Source organism: Artemia sp. Qi Xiang Cuo, chromosome 19 (genome assembly GCF_049724085.1).
Source record: "Artemia sp. Qi Xiang Cuo chromosome 19, ASM4972408v1, whole genome shotgun sequence".
NCBI classification, from domain to species: domain Eukaryota; kingdom Metazoa; phylum Arthropoda; class Branchiopoda; order Anostraca; family Artemiidae; genus Artemia; species Artemia sp. Qi Xiang Cuo.
The window spans coordinates 31,668,405-31,680,998 of record NC_142812.1 but is presented as its reverse complement, the minus strand read 5'-3'; the positions used below and the strand labels follow the sequence as shown (position 1 = coordinate 31,680,998).

At 35.0% G+C, this 12,594-nt stretch overlaps 1 protein-coding gene across 2 annotated transcripts in view; it reads left to right on the top strand.

The window, feature by feature from the left end:
• Fdh (alcohol dehydrogenase class-3 Fdh) overlaps positions 1 to 12,594 on the top strand; it is a 60,163-nt gene that overhangs the window by 24,706 nt on the left and 22,863 nt on the right. The window lies entirely within an intron of this gene.

The window sequence follows — 12,594 nt, the reverse complement described above, 5'->3', positions numbered from 1 at the left end:
CCAGCGTCGAACTTGTTCTGCAATAGAAGGTTGAAGATCTGAAGTTTGATTGGTTTACATAGAATGCAATGAACTTCGTAGTAACTTCTTGGGCTACTAGGTTTTATGCTAGCCTTTTACTTGCAAAACTTTACCATAAATAGTTCATAAGAATTGTATGGGCAATTTTACCTTTGAGTAAGCCACGACCTTGGAGGAAGTGGAGGGATACTCTGCTGCATTGTGCTATAAGACGTATCAGCAAATAAAGAATTAACATTTTCGAACCTCCTCTTCCCTCATTTCTCCAGCTACTCTTCATTCTCACCTGAAACTAATTATATTTTATACGACCCTTTAGGCCTTTAAATTTCTTCGTTTGTACAGAAAATCAATGAATTCAGCTAGCCAGTGTAATGACTACCACAAAGAAGAGTTTGCCTGATAAAGAATTGCTTTGCGGGTAGCGAAACAATTTGTTTTTCTTCTTCCTTTTTTATGCCGCTGATTTCAGTGTATGGCAAGGAAGTGGCAGAGGTCTAACCTTTGGTGTTTTCCCAGAGATTTTGAACCTCTGGCCAGGCTGGTAAATATAGCATTATATCTTGGAAAGCTATGCACAATTCTTGCCTGGAACCAAAAAAAAAGTATTTCACTTGTCCTTGAGCTAGAGCATACAGTGTGTCAGCTGAAATAGGGTTCTATATTCTATGTCAGAAAGGACTATTTGGAGTTTTTCTGCCAAGCTGTAGTTTCTTAGAACTCTCTTTCTGCTTTTGAGTGGAAATCTCTATTTTAACAAAATTTAGTAGTTCTCCCATTACTAAAGAAATTAGAGTTTACCATTTGCTCTTTTCTTGGTAATGATATTAGAAAGTTGGCCATGTCGGGAAAATCAATTTTTTAACTAAGATGGATTTATTTAAGCCTAATCAACATTCTTTGAAGAGTTGACGAAATTGTGATATATCATTTTATACACATATGTTTATATTTATGTATATATATATATATATATATATATATATATATACTATATATATATATATATATATACTTTTTTAGAAAATACTGTTGATAAGGTGCAGCATATGAGAACTTTGGAGGGCTTAACAACTTGATTGTTGGGCTACATATCGAAAAATAGTATTATGTCTCTGATCAAAAACGGGTTAAGTCCAGATTTGATGGAATAACCAGTCCCGATTCGGTAAAAAAATAAGTAGAATGTACAAAGTAAGTCCTTGGTCCCTTCCGTCATCTCCCTTCCTTCCCCGTTTTTTTTTTTTTTATTTTTTTTTTTTTTTTTTTTTTTTTTTTTTTTTTTTTTTTTTAGTAAATAGGTAGGTATGCTTCATCTCATTTGAGAAAATAATAACACAAACATTTTGATCTGTATTATTGGAGGCGCAAAGAGGGCTTGCAAGTGCTTCAAAACATTCCCGCATCTCCCACTGCAATTTTTTTTGCAGAAAGGTAGGCGTATTGTACCTTATTTAAACACCAACCATGCAAGAATTTTCAATATTTTTTACTGGAGGAACAAAGGATGACTGATTGCCCCAGGTTGGACTTTTTGGTCTCCGTTTGAGGTCATCAAAATGCAGGTTGTCCTTGAATGGGATGAAGAAGGTCACAAGAAAGGATTCAAAAGAAATTGTCTCTGTAAAAGACCCGGCAACTGAATTGGTGATTTGACCCCCTTTGCGCCATCAATGGCTCTGGAGGATGTTTATCCTTATCATAACCTGTAATTTGTTGTTTTTTTTGCGTAAGAGGATGTAAAGACAGGGTTTTTCTTGTGGATGAATTTAGAGCATTTGGAAATAATTTGGGAGGAAAGGAATTCATGGTAAACAAGGAGATATTGGAGTGATTGAAAAGTAATTTCGTTAATTTTACTATAATTTTGTTTCTACCATGGAAAGGGGGCCCTATGATGGGCACCCTGAAAAACGTCTGGATAGTTTTTTGATTTGGTAATTGGTTGTAGAATTTTCCAAAATTAAGTTTGGTTTCTTTTTAACTTAAACTTAAGGATTAATTGCTAAGTTTAAGTTTTTAAAATTATTTGTTTTTATGTGTTGGTTGTACATAAATATAGTTATTAGTTTTGGATTTTAAAGATATTTGGATCACTGAGAGGAAAGCCGGTGGGATTTTTAGGTCTAAAAAAGGGAAGGTCTGGTGATTAAGATACTTTTTAATTGTAAATCTAAGAGTGAAAATTTGGTACGTTATCTACAGAATCTCATACTATAACAAGTGTCAACGTGCAAATTATATAACAAGTGTCAACGTGCGAGGTATATCCAGCTAATGCCTATGTAAATCCCATGCTTACTCTTATCACCTTGCTTATAAAAGGGTTTGATTAAAGCTTTCTTAGAGTCACTAGGTGCTTCCCCTTTTCAAAAATCATGTTCATATTCTTGAATGATTTATGCTAATATCGCAACCACCCAATTTGAAAAAGTGATTAACCTCGCAATCAGCACCTCAGCCTTATTACTTTTCAATCTTGTTACTGCTGTCTCTAATCCCTTCTCACAAAATGAATTGTCCTCCAAAGTGTCGATTTTCTTTATTCTTTTCTGTATCATTTCCCACAATTTTATAACAGTTTAACACATTCTCAAAATGCTTTGTCCACTTTCTTTTAAGGCTTTCGTAATTACTAGTTGACTGTTCAATCTGATGGCTGAAAAGGGTATATCTTTTTACCCAAATAACGGTATCTTTGTGTATTTCAGTGTGTTCCACTTTTTTTAATCCTTGGGGGAAGGAATTCCTCGGGCTCATACTCGGGAGAGGGGGATTCTGCTCTTACGTATAAATATAGATAGGTTACCTGTTATCGCAAGCTATGTATGTTTCCTACGAATGATCCATTTTATTACTTTTTACGCCGAACCCTTAGATATGTGACGGATTGAGTATTTATTGTTGGGTTTATGATTCCGAAAGGGCTACGTTTTTTTTTGTTTTTTTCTGCAATAAATTTAACCCATCCACCACTTTATTTTGTTGCGTGTAAATTGTGTCGGCAAAGGGACAAATTGTCTTATTGATTGGTCATTTTGCCGTATCCTGTTTGATGTTCAGTTGTTATATTTATTATTAAACAGTTTCATGTGTTTAGCGTACAGATGTGTCTCAAAATCAAAGGTTACGTTGGTGCACAAAGCCCATTTCATTTAAAATGAAATATATTCTCTCTGCACTGAAGTAATTTTATCAGTAAAATTCGTTTCTGTTGTAAAACGTCCTGAAAATATATAATCCTTTTCAATGAAAAAGCCAAAGTACAATTCCAGTTTGAGTTTTCAGACGGTCAAAAGTTATTTTTTGTAAATCTATACTAAAATATACTTGAGAAAATCCTCTATATTGAAATAGAGGGCTGTCACTGACTTTGAGAATATACAGAGATTCTCTCCCCCCCCCCCAAAAAAAAAAAAATAAATAAAATTCTCACGGGTGTGAGAAAAATTCAAGATATTAAATAGTAATGATATACATATACAATATACTTTTTGAGGGTATTGTCTAATATACGTACCTTTGCACAAGCTCCAGCTTCAGACACAAATTCCAAGATATTCTGATAAACCCCTAGGAGTGGCAGCCCTGCTCAAACAAGAAGACAGAAAGTCTAATAAATGTTTTCGTCATATGATTTTTAAAACGTAATAACAACAAGCAACGTTTTAGCTACCATTGTCATTAATTATTTTCTAATGGAGCAATTGATTTGACATTCAAATCACTCAAATCCGGGAGAAATGCGTGGCTGGCAGTTGATGTGGCGAAACTGGTTTGAATTTGCCTTGTAACCCAGACAAAATTCATGTCTAAGATGTTTCTATTATATTCGATAGAAAGCTTCATTTTGGTATATATAATACATAATTTCTTTTTTTTATAGTCTTTGAGCTAGAGATGCTGAAATTTCCCCTCTACCTTCTGTGAAGTAAATACGCCTCTGAAATGCGTCTAGTGGACAAAATCCCACAAGAAAGTTTTTCGCACTTACTATATAATTTTAGAAAGAAGTTTGACATGCATCCTTTCGTTCTTAGCACGATTTTGTCTAAAACATTTAGGGATGTAAGGATAATCATAGAAATAATGAGGTTTATGAAATAACGCTCCTTGCGTAATTGTCTGATATACTGTACCTGATGCAGCGTGTCTTAGCTTTTTCCCAGTTTTGTTCGTTGAATTTGCCTGGTAACTGACACAAAATTTGTTTCTAAGATGTTTCTTTTTTTTACAGAAAGTTTTCTCTGCTTCGAGATAGAAAGGGATACTTTTTCCTTGTTTGTGCAATTCGATAGAAATAATGAGAAAGCTTTATTAGAAGATTAGGACGTTTTTTGGTTTTCCCTAGTTATTCGATTCAAAGAAAGGAGGTAAAATCGTTTATACTTACAAATGGTGTTGTTGAACTTTAATTTGAAAAAATTATACCCTCTTTTCAATAGGCTGTGCGTGAGGCAAGATTTCTGCCAGAAAGTGGGCCATACGTAGGGCATGGTTGCAGTGATTCTTCCTGGGTTGGGCTGGGGGCGGGGGTGGGGGGGGGGGTAATTGGAAAAACTTTTTTTGTCGGAAATGAGATTTTTTCGAAAATTGCAAAATGTTTCATTTTTAACCAATTGGTGATCTGAGAGGGAGCTAATCCCGGTCTTTCTTTGCAGGCCCAATTGATGTCAGATATTAAACTTAGCACATTTAAGTCTTAGATTTCTTCAAAGCGAAATAAAACAATAAATACGTTGTTCCAGCTTTATCATTAATTCCAAATTGTAAAGGAGATTTATTAGGAAAGGATTATACGACTATATTATGTGTTGGTTTCTCTCATTGATCTAGAAAAAATCAAGAACAATAACCAGATACATATTGCCAAAATTTTAATGTAGCCACAGCAAAAGCCGCAAAAACCTCTTTTTACGGCTTTTTCCACAATCTAATGCAAAATTATTAATCGGTCAGTTGTCTCCGTTCGAAGTGACCATAAAACATGTATGTTTTTATATGCCAGAACATGTTTTGAATTAGTTGGCTGAATTGTAAAACAGCAAAAAAGAGAACTTGTTCCCTCCATTTTTTTCTGTCGGCGAAATAAATAAAAGAAATTTATAGGAATACTTTCAGCCACACCGGGACGAGTGAGGTGACCTCCTTAAGTTTGGTTCGAAGGACCATACGTTTTCAGGAAAATACGTTAAAAATCAGTATGATTAGGCCTAAAAATATTAGGCGAAGTATTCTAGTTTTTAGTTGGAACAGAGACTTACCACGGACCGGAGTCTTTTTCTTGGTGTTAAGGGAAGCACAATCATTGTGCAGCTATTTGTTGCATTTCTAGCAATAGTTACGTGCATACTATTGCCGAGGATCTGGAAGATGCAGCTAGACCAAAAGTTAAAGATAGGAACGGGGCCACAATTAGAAATAAGGAGAGAGTTAAAGAAAGATGGGCAGAGTATTTTGAGAATGTTCTAAACCGAGACAGAGCTACAGGAAAAAATGCAGAGAAAAATGAGTGATAACTCTGATGTGTAGGAAGATTTATTTTGTGAAGAAGAATTAGTGACAGTACTAAAAGGATTAAATAATAATAATGCCCCAGGTGCTGATAGTGTGGTAAATGCATTTTTTAAATATGATGCCTATGAGGTTAGAAATAAGTTATTAAAGATAATGAATATAATTTTTGAAAAAGGGGAAGTACCTAGCGATTTTAGGAAAACCTTAATTAAACCTTTGTATAAAAAAGTTGATAAGAGTGAGCGTGGTAATTATAGTCACTGGCCTGGTATCTGTAGGTAGCAAAATACGTATTATGATCATACTTTTTATACTTAAGATGCTGTACACAAAGTTTTAAGAGAAAAACAGTGCGGTTTTAGGAAGCATAGTGGATTTGTTGACCAAATTTTCACTCTTAGCTTAATAATTGAGAAGTGCCTGAGTCATCAAACACCTTTAGTCCTCAGTTTTATAGATTAAGAACAATCGTTCGATTCAACTGATAGAGGAGCTCTAGCGAACGTCCTATCGCTGTATGGTATACCAGACAAATACATTAAAATGATTAGTGCTGTGTACCAGAATAACACTGCTGCGGTTAAGGTTGGAAATGAGGGTAGTTGTTGGTTTCGTATTAAATCAGGAATTAAGCAGGGTTGTATTCTATCCCCATTTATATGGATCATTTTGATGGACTTTGTCTTAAGGAGCATAGGAAAGGCAATGGGGAGGCACAGAATCAAATGGGAAAGAAAACTTTCTTGGACTTATATTATGCTGGTCATTTAAGCATCCCAGATGAAAGTGTGAGCAAAAAGAATGAATTTATAGAGGTTTTGCGAGTTCAAGGTGCTAAAATAGGTTTGGAAACTAATGTTAAGAAGACTAAATCGCTAAGGCTAGGAATAAGTGCAGATGAAAAGATGACGCTGGGTAACGAAAAGGCTGGGGTTATCTTTCATAGTTGCCAAGGCTGGGGGTATTTTTTCACAGTTTGGAAGAATAAAAAAAAGTTTGGAAGAATAGGAAGATAAGTCTGCGAACCAAGATTAGAATATCGGAAGCTGCAGTGATAACAGCTTTTAAATATGGTTCTGAAGCACAGGCGCTCCGAAAATCAAAGGAAGATTTGCTAGCTGTTTTCCAGAGAAATTGCCTACGGATTGTTTTGGGTGACTGACCGTGTTTCAAACAGTAGTGTGTACTAAAGGTGTATTTCGATCCCGCTTTCTAGGTCTATAATGAGGGAAAGGTTGAGATGGCTAGGGCATATTCTGCGAATGAAGGATGACAGATTGTCCTTATTGGCCAACCGTCGAAGGCTAAACGGAAAGCAGGTTGTCCTCTGTTGGGATGGGAGAATGTCGTAAGGAAAGATTTAAGGGAAATGGGGACCCCCTGGGAGAGTGTAAGCATGGAGGCTTTGAATGGATTGAGATAGAGGAAGGGCATGTGTCGCTGTGTTAACCTCGAGCGGCTGTGTGCTGCGGTGAGTTGTTAGTAGTAGTAGTAATAGTTACAATTAGTTTCGCTATTTTTGGCGTTAATGAATCGCAAATATTGGATGCATCCCAAAGTGCTTGTTGGAACTAATTACAAGTATTATTTTCTTATTGTGTTTCTAAGCTTAATGAACTGCAATCCTTCAATGTACAGATCGAAAATTCTTGGTAAATTTATCCAGGATAACTTAAACATATTTTTTGTTAGTTTTAAAGGTTCTATGGCACTACAATTTTTTGTTTTTTAGTAAAATAATTTTGCCGTCTAAACCGCGTTCATTAGAGTAAAATACACTTATTCATTAAGGTATTGTAGTTAACTTTAACAACGTCTATTAAATGCGGGGTAAAAATCAAATGGCGTATTCGTAACTTCTTTCAGAAAAAGAGTTTATGTGTGTTCTTGGCGCAGTTTTGAGAGGCTTGTTTACTATTTAATACAAGTTAGCTGAGACCAAGAATTTCTAGGACAATAAAATGTCCAATTTCCCTTAGTTCAAAGGTAAATCAACATAATTTTTGTAATCTATAAACCTAAATAAGGCATGCTATTTGGCTAATCTTTTTTTTTTCACTAGGTCTCCTGATTAGCTTTAATTAGCCAAAATTTAAATTCTAATTAGTTTTAGAAAGAGGAGGTATGTGTGGTTGGGCGGCTTGATGCTGCGACGAATTTATTTAAAAAACTCAAGATGGGAAAAAGAAATTACGCAAAAAATCTACCTTTGCATAGTTGAAGGGTGATAACACGCGGAACAAAATGCCTGTGTTATATGTTTTTTGTTTTTTTTTATAACGCTCTTTTGGTGAGAGACATGTTCTGCGAAAACTTAAGAAGTACAAATTTGCATATTTGAAAAGTCGATTGGAATTCGAAATTGGCACTCCAATATTCTAGACATGATATTTTTTTTAAGTCGTACAAATTTTCTTTGCTGAATAACTTCACAGCTTATCTGATGTTATTTTGTAATTGTTAGCATTTTTTTTCAAAAATCAGCTTAAATCTCATGTCTCTGATACACAAAAGTACAAGTTTATTCTACGAACAAAAGAATTTGAATCTGAAATTTGCTTCAAGACAAAAGAAAAGTCGTAACCACTTTAACTGCTAATCAAAAACAATAGTAAAAACTGTTGTTTTTTCTGTAGGACTTGAAACTAGTAAAACTTGATAATATGTTCCTTGGTCGTGGTTACTAAGCAGGATATAAAATTCTTTAAATTCTGTACTGGCAAACGCAATTTAGCAGAGCTTCAAAAAAATCTTTTTCTGCGTGATATTTTTGTGTAAGGAGAAATTTATGGCAAACATTCAATCCGCACCGTGAGATACGAACTGAGGCTTAAAGCAAGCGTTTTAAGGACTTTTAATGGACAACCCTGATGCGTATTTTTCAGTAGTAATCTTGTACCTATGTTGTTGTTTCATCTCCTTTTAGATCAACTTACCAAAAATAATAATTCCAAGAACATTTATTTTCAACAGTAAAATACAAGAAAATATACAAATAAGTTTTCCATTAGTTTTAGAGGCTGTCATAAAAAACGAAGCAGGCGGTATTTAGTCCCTTTTTTTCGAAAATGTCAATTTAGCATAACCATCATAGTCAATCAGAAGTAACCTACATAGACTAAAAGCATTGGTCCTTCATTGTCACTGTGTTATTTTGAGATGGCGTCAAAATTTGTATCTCTGTAACTTAGGAGAGTATGTGGTAATTTGTTTGGGGGGGGGGGTAGTTTTCCGAGATTACAAACCAACCGGACCATCGGGTAACGTGGGAGTGTCTGAGAACAGTCATAGAAATACACAGATTTTGAGGAGGGTCATGCTGTAAGGTTCCCTCGCTGTATGTCCGTCTGCTTTGACTAACCTTATGAAAACTTTTGTTTATATACTAATTGATGCGAAAAAAGACTTGGGATAATTGTTTAGAAAATTATGCTTAAGTAAGGTCAATTGAGGTGATACGTATGTACCCCAAAGCTTAGAGAATATCTAGTCTAAGAGTGGGCTTTGTCTAGGAAAAGTGTGTATGTGCGTCCATATGTCTCGGGGTGTATCTGTATATATGCAGTTGTATGTGTATAGATGTGTGTTTTTAGGCCTATGTAAGCTACTGTGTGTTTATGTGTGCCCGTGTCTTTGGGTTTATGGTTGTACGTGAGTGTCTGCACTTTACCCCCAGGATCCTTCCCCATCTTGCTTTGCACTCATTTAGCACCGCTTCAAAATGTGGTATCAAATCTGTTGAAGCATATACAACATTGACCCATCATTTTTCAGCCAAACATTTTTCAAAGGAATTCAATTTTTCTTTCCCTTGTTACCAAGTGCAAAAACTTTGTAAGAGGAACAAATTCTCTGGGGGAGGATTTTCTGGGAGCCAAAATATGAAATTACGCACGTTTCCCAATTTGAACTTTTTCATTCTAAGCACTTGATACATCTTTCAAGGTCACTTGAGTACCATAGATGATATGAAGTGCACCTAGGAATTAATTTGAAAAGTAAACACTAGAAATTTTGGTGCTTCAAAGGCTGAAACTTGCCGCTTACATTTCTTTCGTGGACGATAGAAAAACGACTTTTCCAACGCTTCTATGGAAGTACTTAACTCATTACTCCATCAGAAAAATACAGCTAAGGTCTTTGGTCAAATGTTGAAATTAATAATTTTAATTCAAAAGCATGGCTTTCAACTAGGTAATGAAGAAGCTTAAATGGGTAGGAAGGAGGTCTGATTTCCAGAAATAAAAACGGTAAAGCTCTTAACGGTCCTAAATAATGTAAGTTTGATTTAGCTTTTGATCTGGAATTCATTCCCTTGTGAGAATTGCCTGCCATCAATAGTTAAATCAACGGTCGTGTTTTTTCAACGGTCAAGTGTAGCTTACTTTGGGAAAAATGGATTAGGCCTGAACATGTCATCAGGGTGAATTAAGAATCATATTCATGGAATAGCTTTGCTATATAGCCTTAAAGGAGAAAAAAGTGAATAAGACGGGCCTAGAATCGGCGGACATGAAATTATAAAAAATCACACTTTGGATTGGGTATATCTCTTGACAGGCAACAAACAGAAGCTATAAATGCATTAGGATTGCAGTTGGGTGCTTGCTGGTGTTACTGTCGCAAGTGAATTTTTCCATTTTCTTTTCTTACGCCGACGTCAGAGAATTTTTCAGACTGTGATCATCAACCACTTTAATTAATCAAATCAGTTAATTAATTAATCAACCCTCAAATCCATTCTGATTCATTTGTAATAGTCTACCCTTACATTTACCTTTTCTCCTGGAATAATAATGAAAGGGCTTCTCCTTCAAAGTCTATCTGATATGATATAGGAAATGATTTAGCCGTTCACAAGGCCAGTCATTTGGAAATACTGTCACTACTGTGACTGATACCCAGGGGTGTCCCAAGGGGGGGGGGGTGTGCCACCCCCCAAATTTTTGGTATTTGGTAAAAATTTTCACCGAAGGTGAAAACTTCGGCAGAAATTTTGCGAAATCGGCAGAAATTTAGCAAAATTCCTGATTTCTGCAGAAAATTGGGCATAAATCGAGTAGCGATTCGGTAAAACTTACGAAGATCTTCTGTAATTTCTGTATATTGAAAAAAAAAACACGTTAAAAATATGTCAGAAAATTGCGAAAATAGGAAAATTTTCCTATTTCTTCAGCAAGTTAAGGTCATTTTCTGAGAAAAATATAAGTGACAATATATTCCTGTCTTGGTGAATGGATGGATCTGAAACTAATAATTGTAATTATATAAGCATCATTTGTCCTCTCCCCTTCAAATTTTGGAAGGTTGAACCCCCCGTCCGGAAATTTCGGTATGACTCTTAAAAACGTAACAAAAATGCATATAAACAAATTCCTGACGCGTTTTTTAATGCTTTTTTTTCAACAAAAAAGGCCATTGAAAAAGGCCGACTCGCATCATGAATGTTGCTAAAAATTCGATCTTGATTGCTAAGATCTATTAAGTTCTAGGTGTAATTCATTAGTTTAAACAACAAATAAAAGCTCCCAAGGAAAATATGTGGGGGACTCCATTATCATATCAATGAGCATCCTCTATATGACACAAAATAATTCCATATTTAAAATAAAAAGAAAAATCTAGGATATGTTTCTACAAATTTCACGATTTACATAGCAATTTTACTTAAAAAAAATTTGATGGTCAAGGTATCACACGCTTTTAAACACAAACACACACAAAAATCCAAAATGTTTAGATTACTATTCAGTCAATCATTAATACACACTGTTAAAAAATGAATAGCGTTGCATCAAGCTCCCTTCAAGCCAAAATGATTAACAAATAAAAACTGAATTCTATCTAAAAATTTGTCCGTTCTTTAAAAAAAGAAATTTTCAGTTGACTGAGATAGAACTAGTAAGAAAGAAATTGACCTATATTTGCTAAATGTTCTTTTCATTTCTTTCGTTAAATAGCGGCTCAATTTTATCCCTCTTAAGAACAGTAGGAAAATACCCTTAAACACCCATTAATAAGCTTATAAACCTACAATAAAATTGAGGCAAAATAAATTTACCAACAGTTAAGAAAACCCCGAAGCGCTTGGGCTCATCTTCAGTTCTCTGATAATTCTTGTTCAGCCACGGGCAAAATAAATTTACCAACAGTTAAGAAAACCCCGAAGCGCTTGGGCTCATCTTCAGTTCTCTGATAATTCTTGTTCAGCCACGGGCAAAATAAATTTACCAACAGTTAAGAAAACCCCGAAGCGCTTGGGCTCATCTTCAGTTCTCTGATAATTCTTGTTCAGCCACGGGCAAAATAAATTTACCAACAGTTAAGAAAACCCCGAAGCGCTTGGGCTCATCTTCAGTTCTCTGATAATTCTTGTTCAGCCACGGGCAAAATAAATTTACCAACAGTTAAGAAAACCCCGAAGCGCTTGGGCTCATCTTCAGTTCTCTGATAATTCTTGTTCAGCTCACGGGCCTAAGAAGAAGACTGGCATCATTCTTCTGGCTCAAAAACTGACTAAAAGATATTCGTATCAGAAAAAGCTTGATTCGTACTTCTACTATGTAGCCTAAGCCTCTTGAGGAAATATGGCTGGTCAATATGAAGAGGTGATCAATAATTATTATTTACAATCGCTGATCTGACGGTTGCCCCCATTTTCACCCGATTATTTTGATGACTTAAACTGACTAAAACAATTATTCCCTTTAAGCTTTCCTTTAAATTCTATTTCAAAGCCTAATTACCCATAACAACATTATTAACAAATTATTAATAATAACATATTATTTGTCAATTTCATTACCACTTGCAGTTGATTCTTGGTATTTCTACTCCTCTTGTTGACATATAATTTACCAATTTCATGTCTTGCAAATCCTCTTGGGATTATCTATTTCTCTTACTTTTGTCACTTTTATTTTCGTTTTTCATGCTTTCTTTTTCTTGCCCTTTTTGTAAATTAAATAAAAAAACTTTTTTTTTTTTAACTGAAATTAAGGAGCAGCATCATAACTTGTAACGAACAGAAATCATTCCGTACATGAGGGGGCTTCC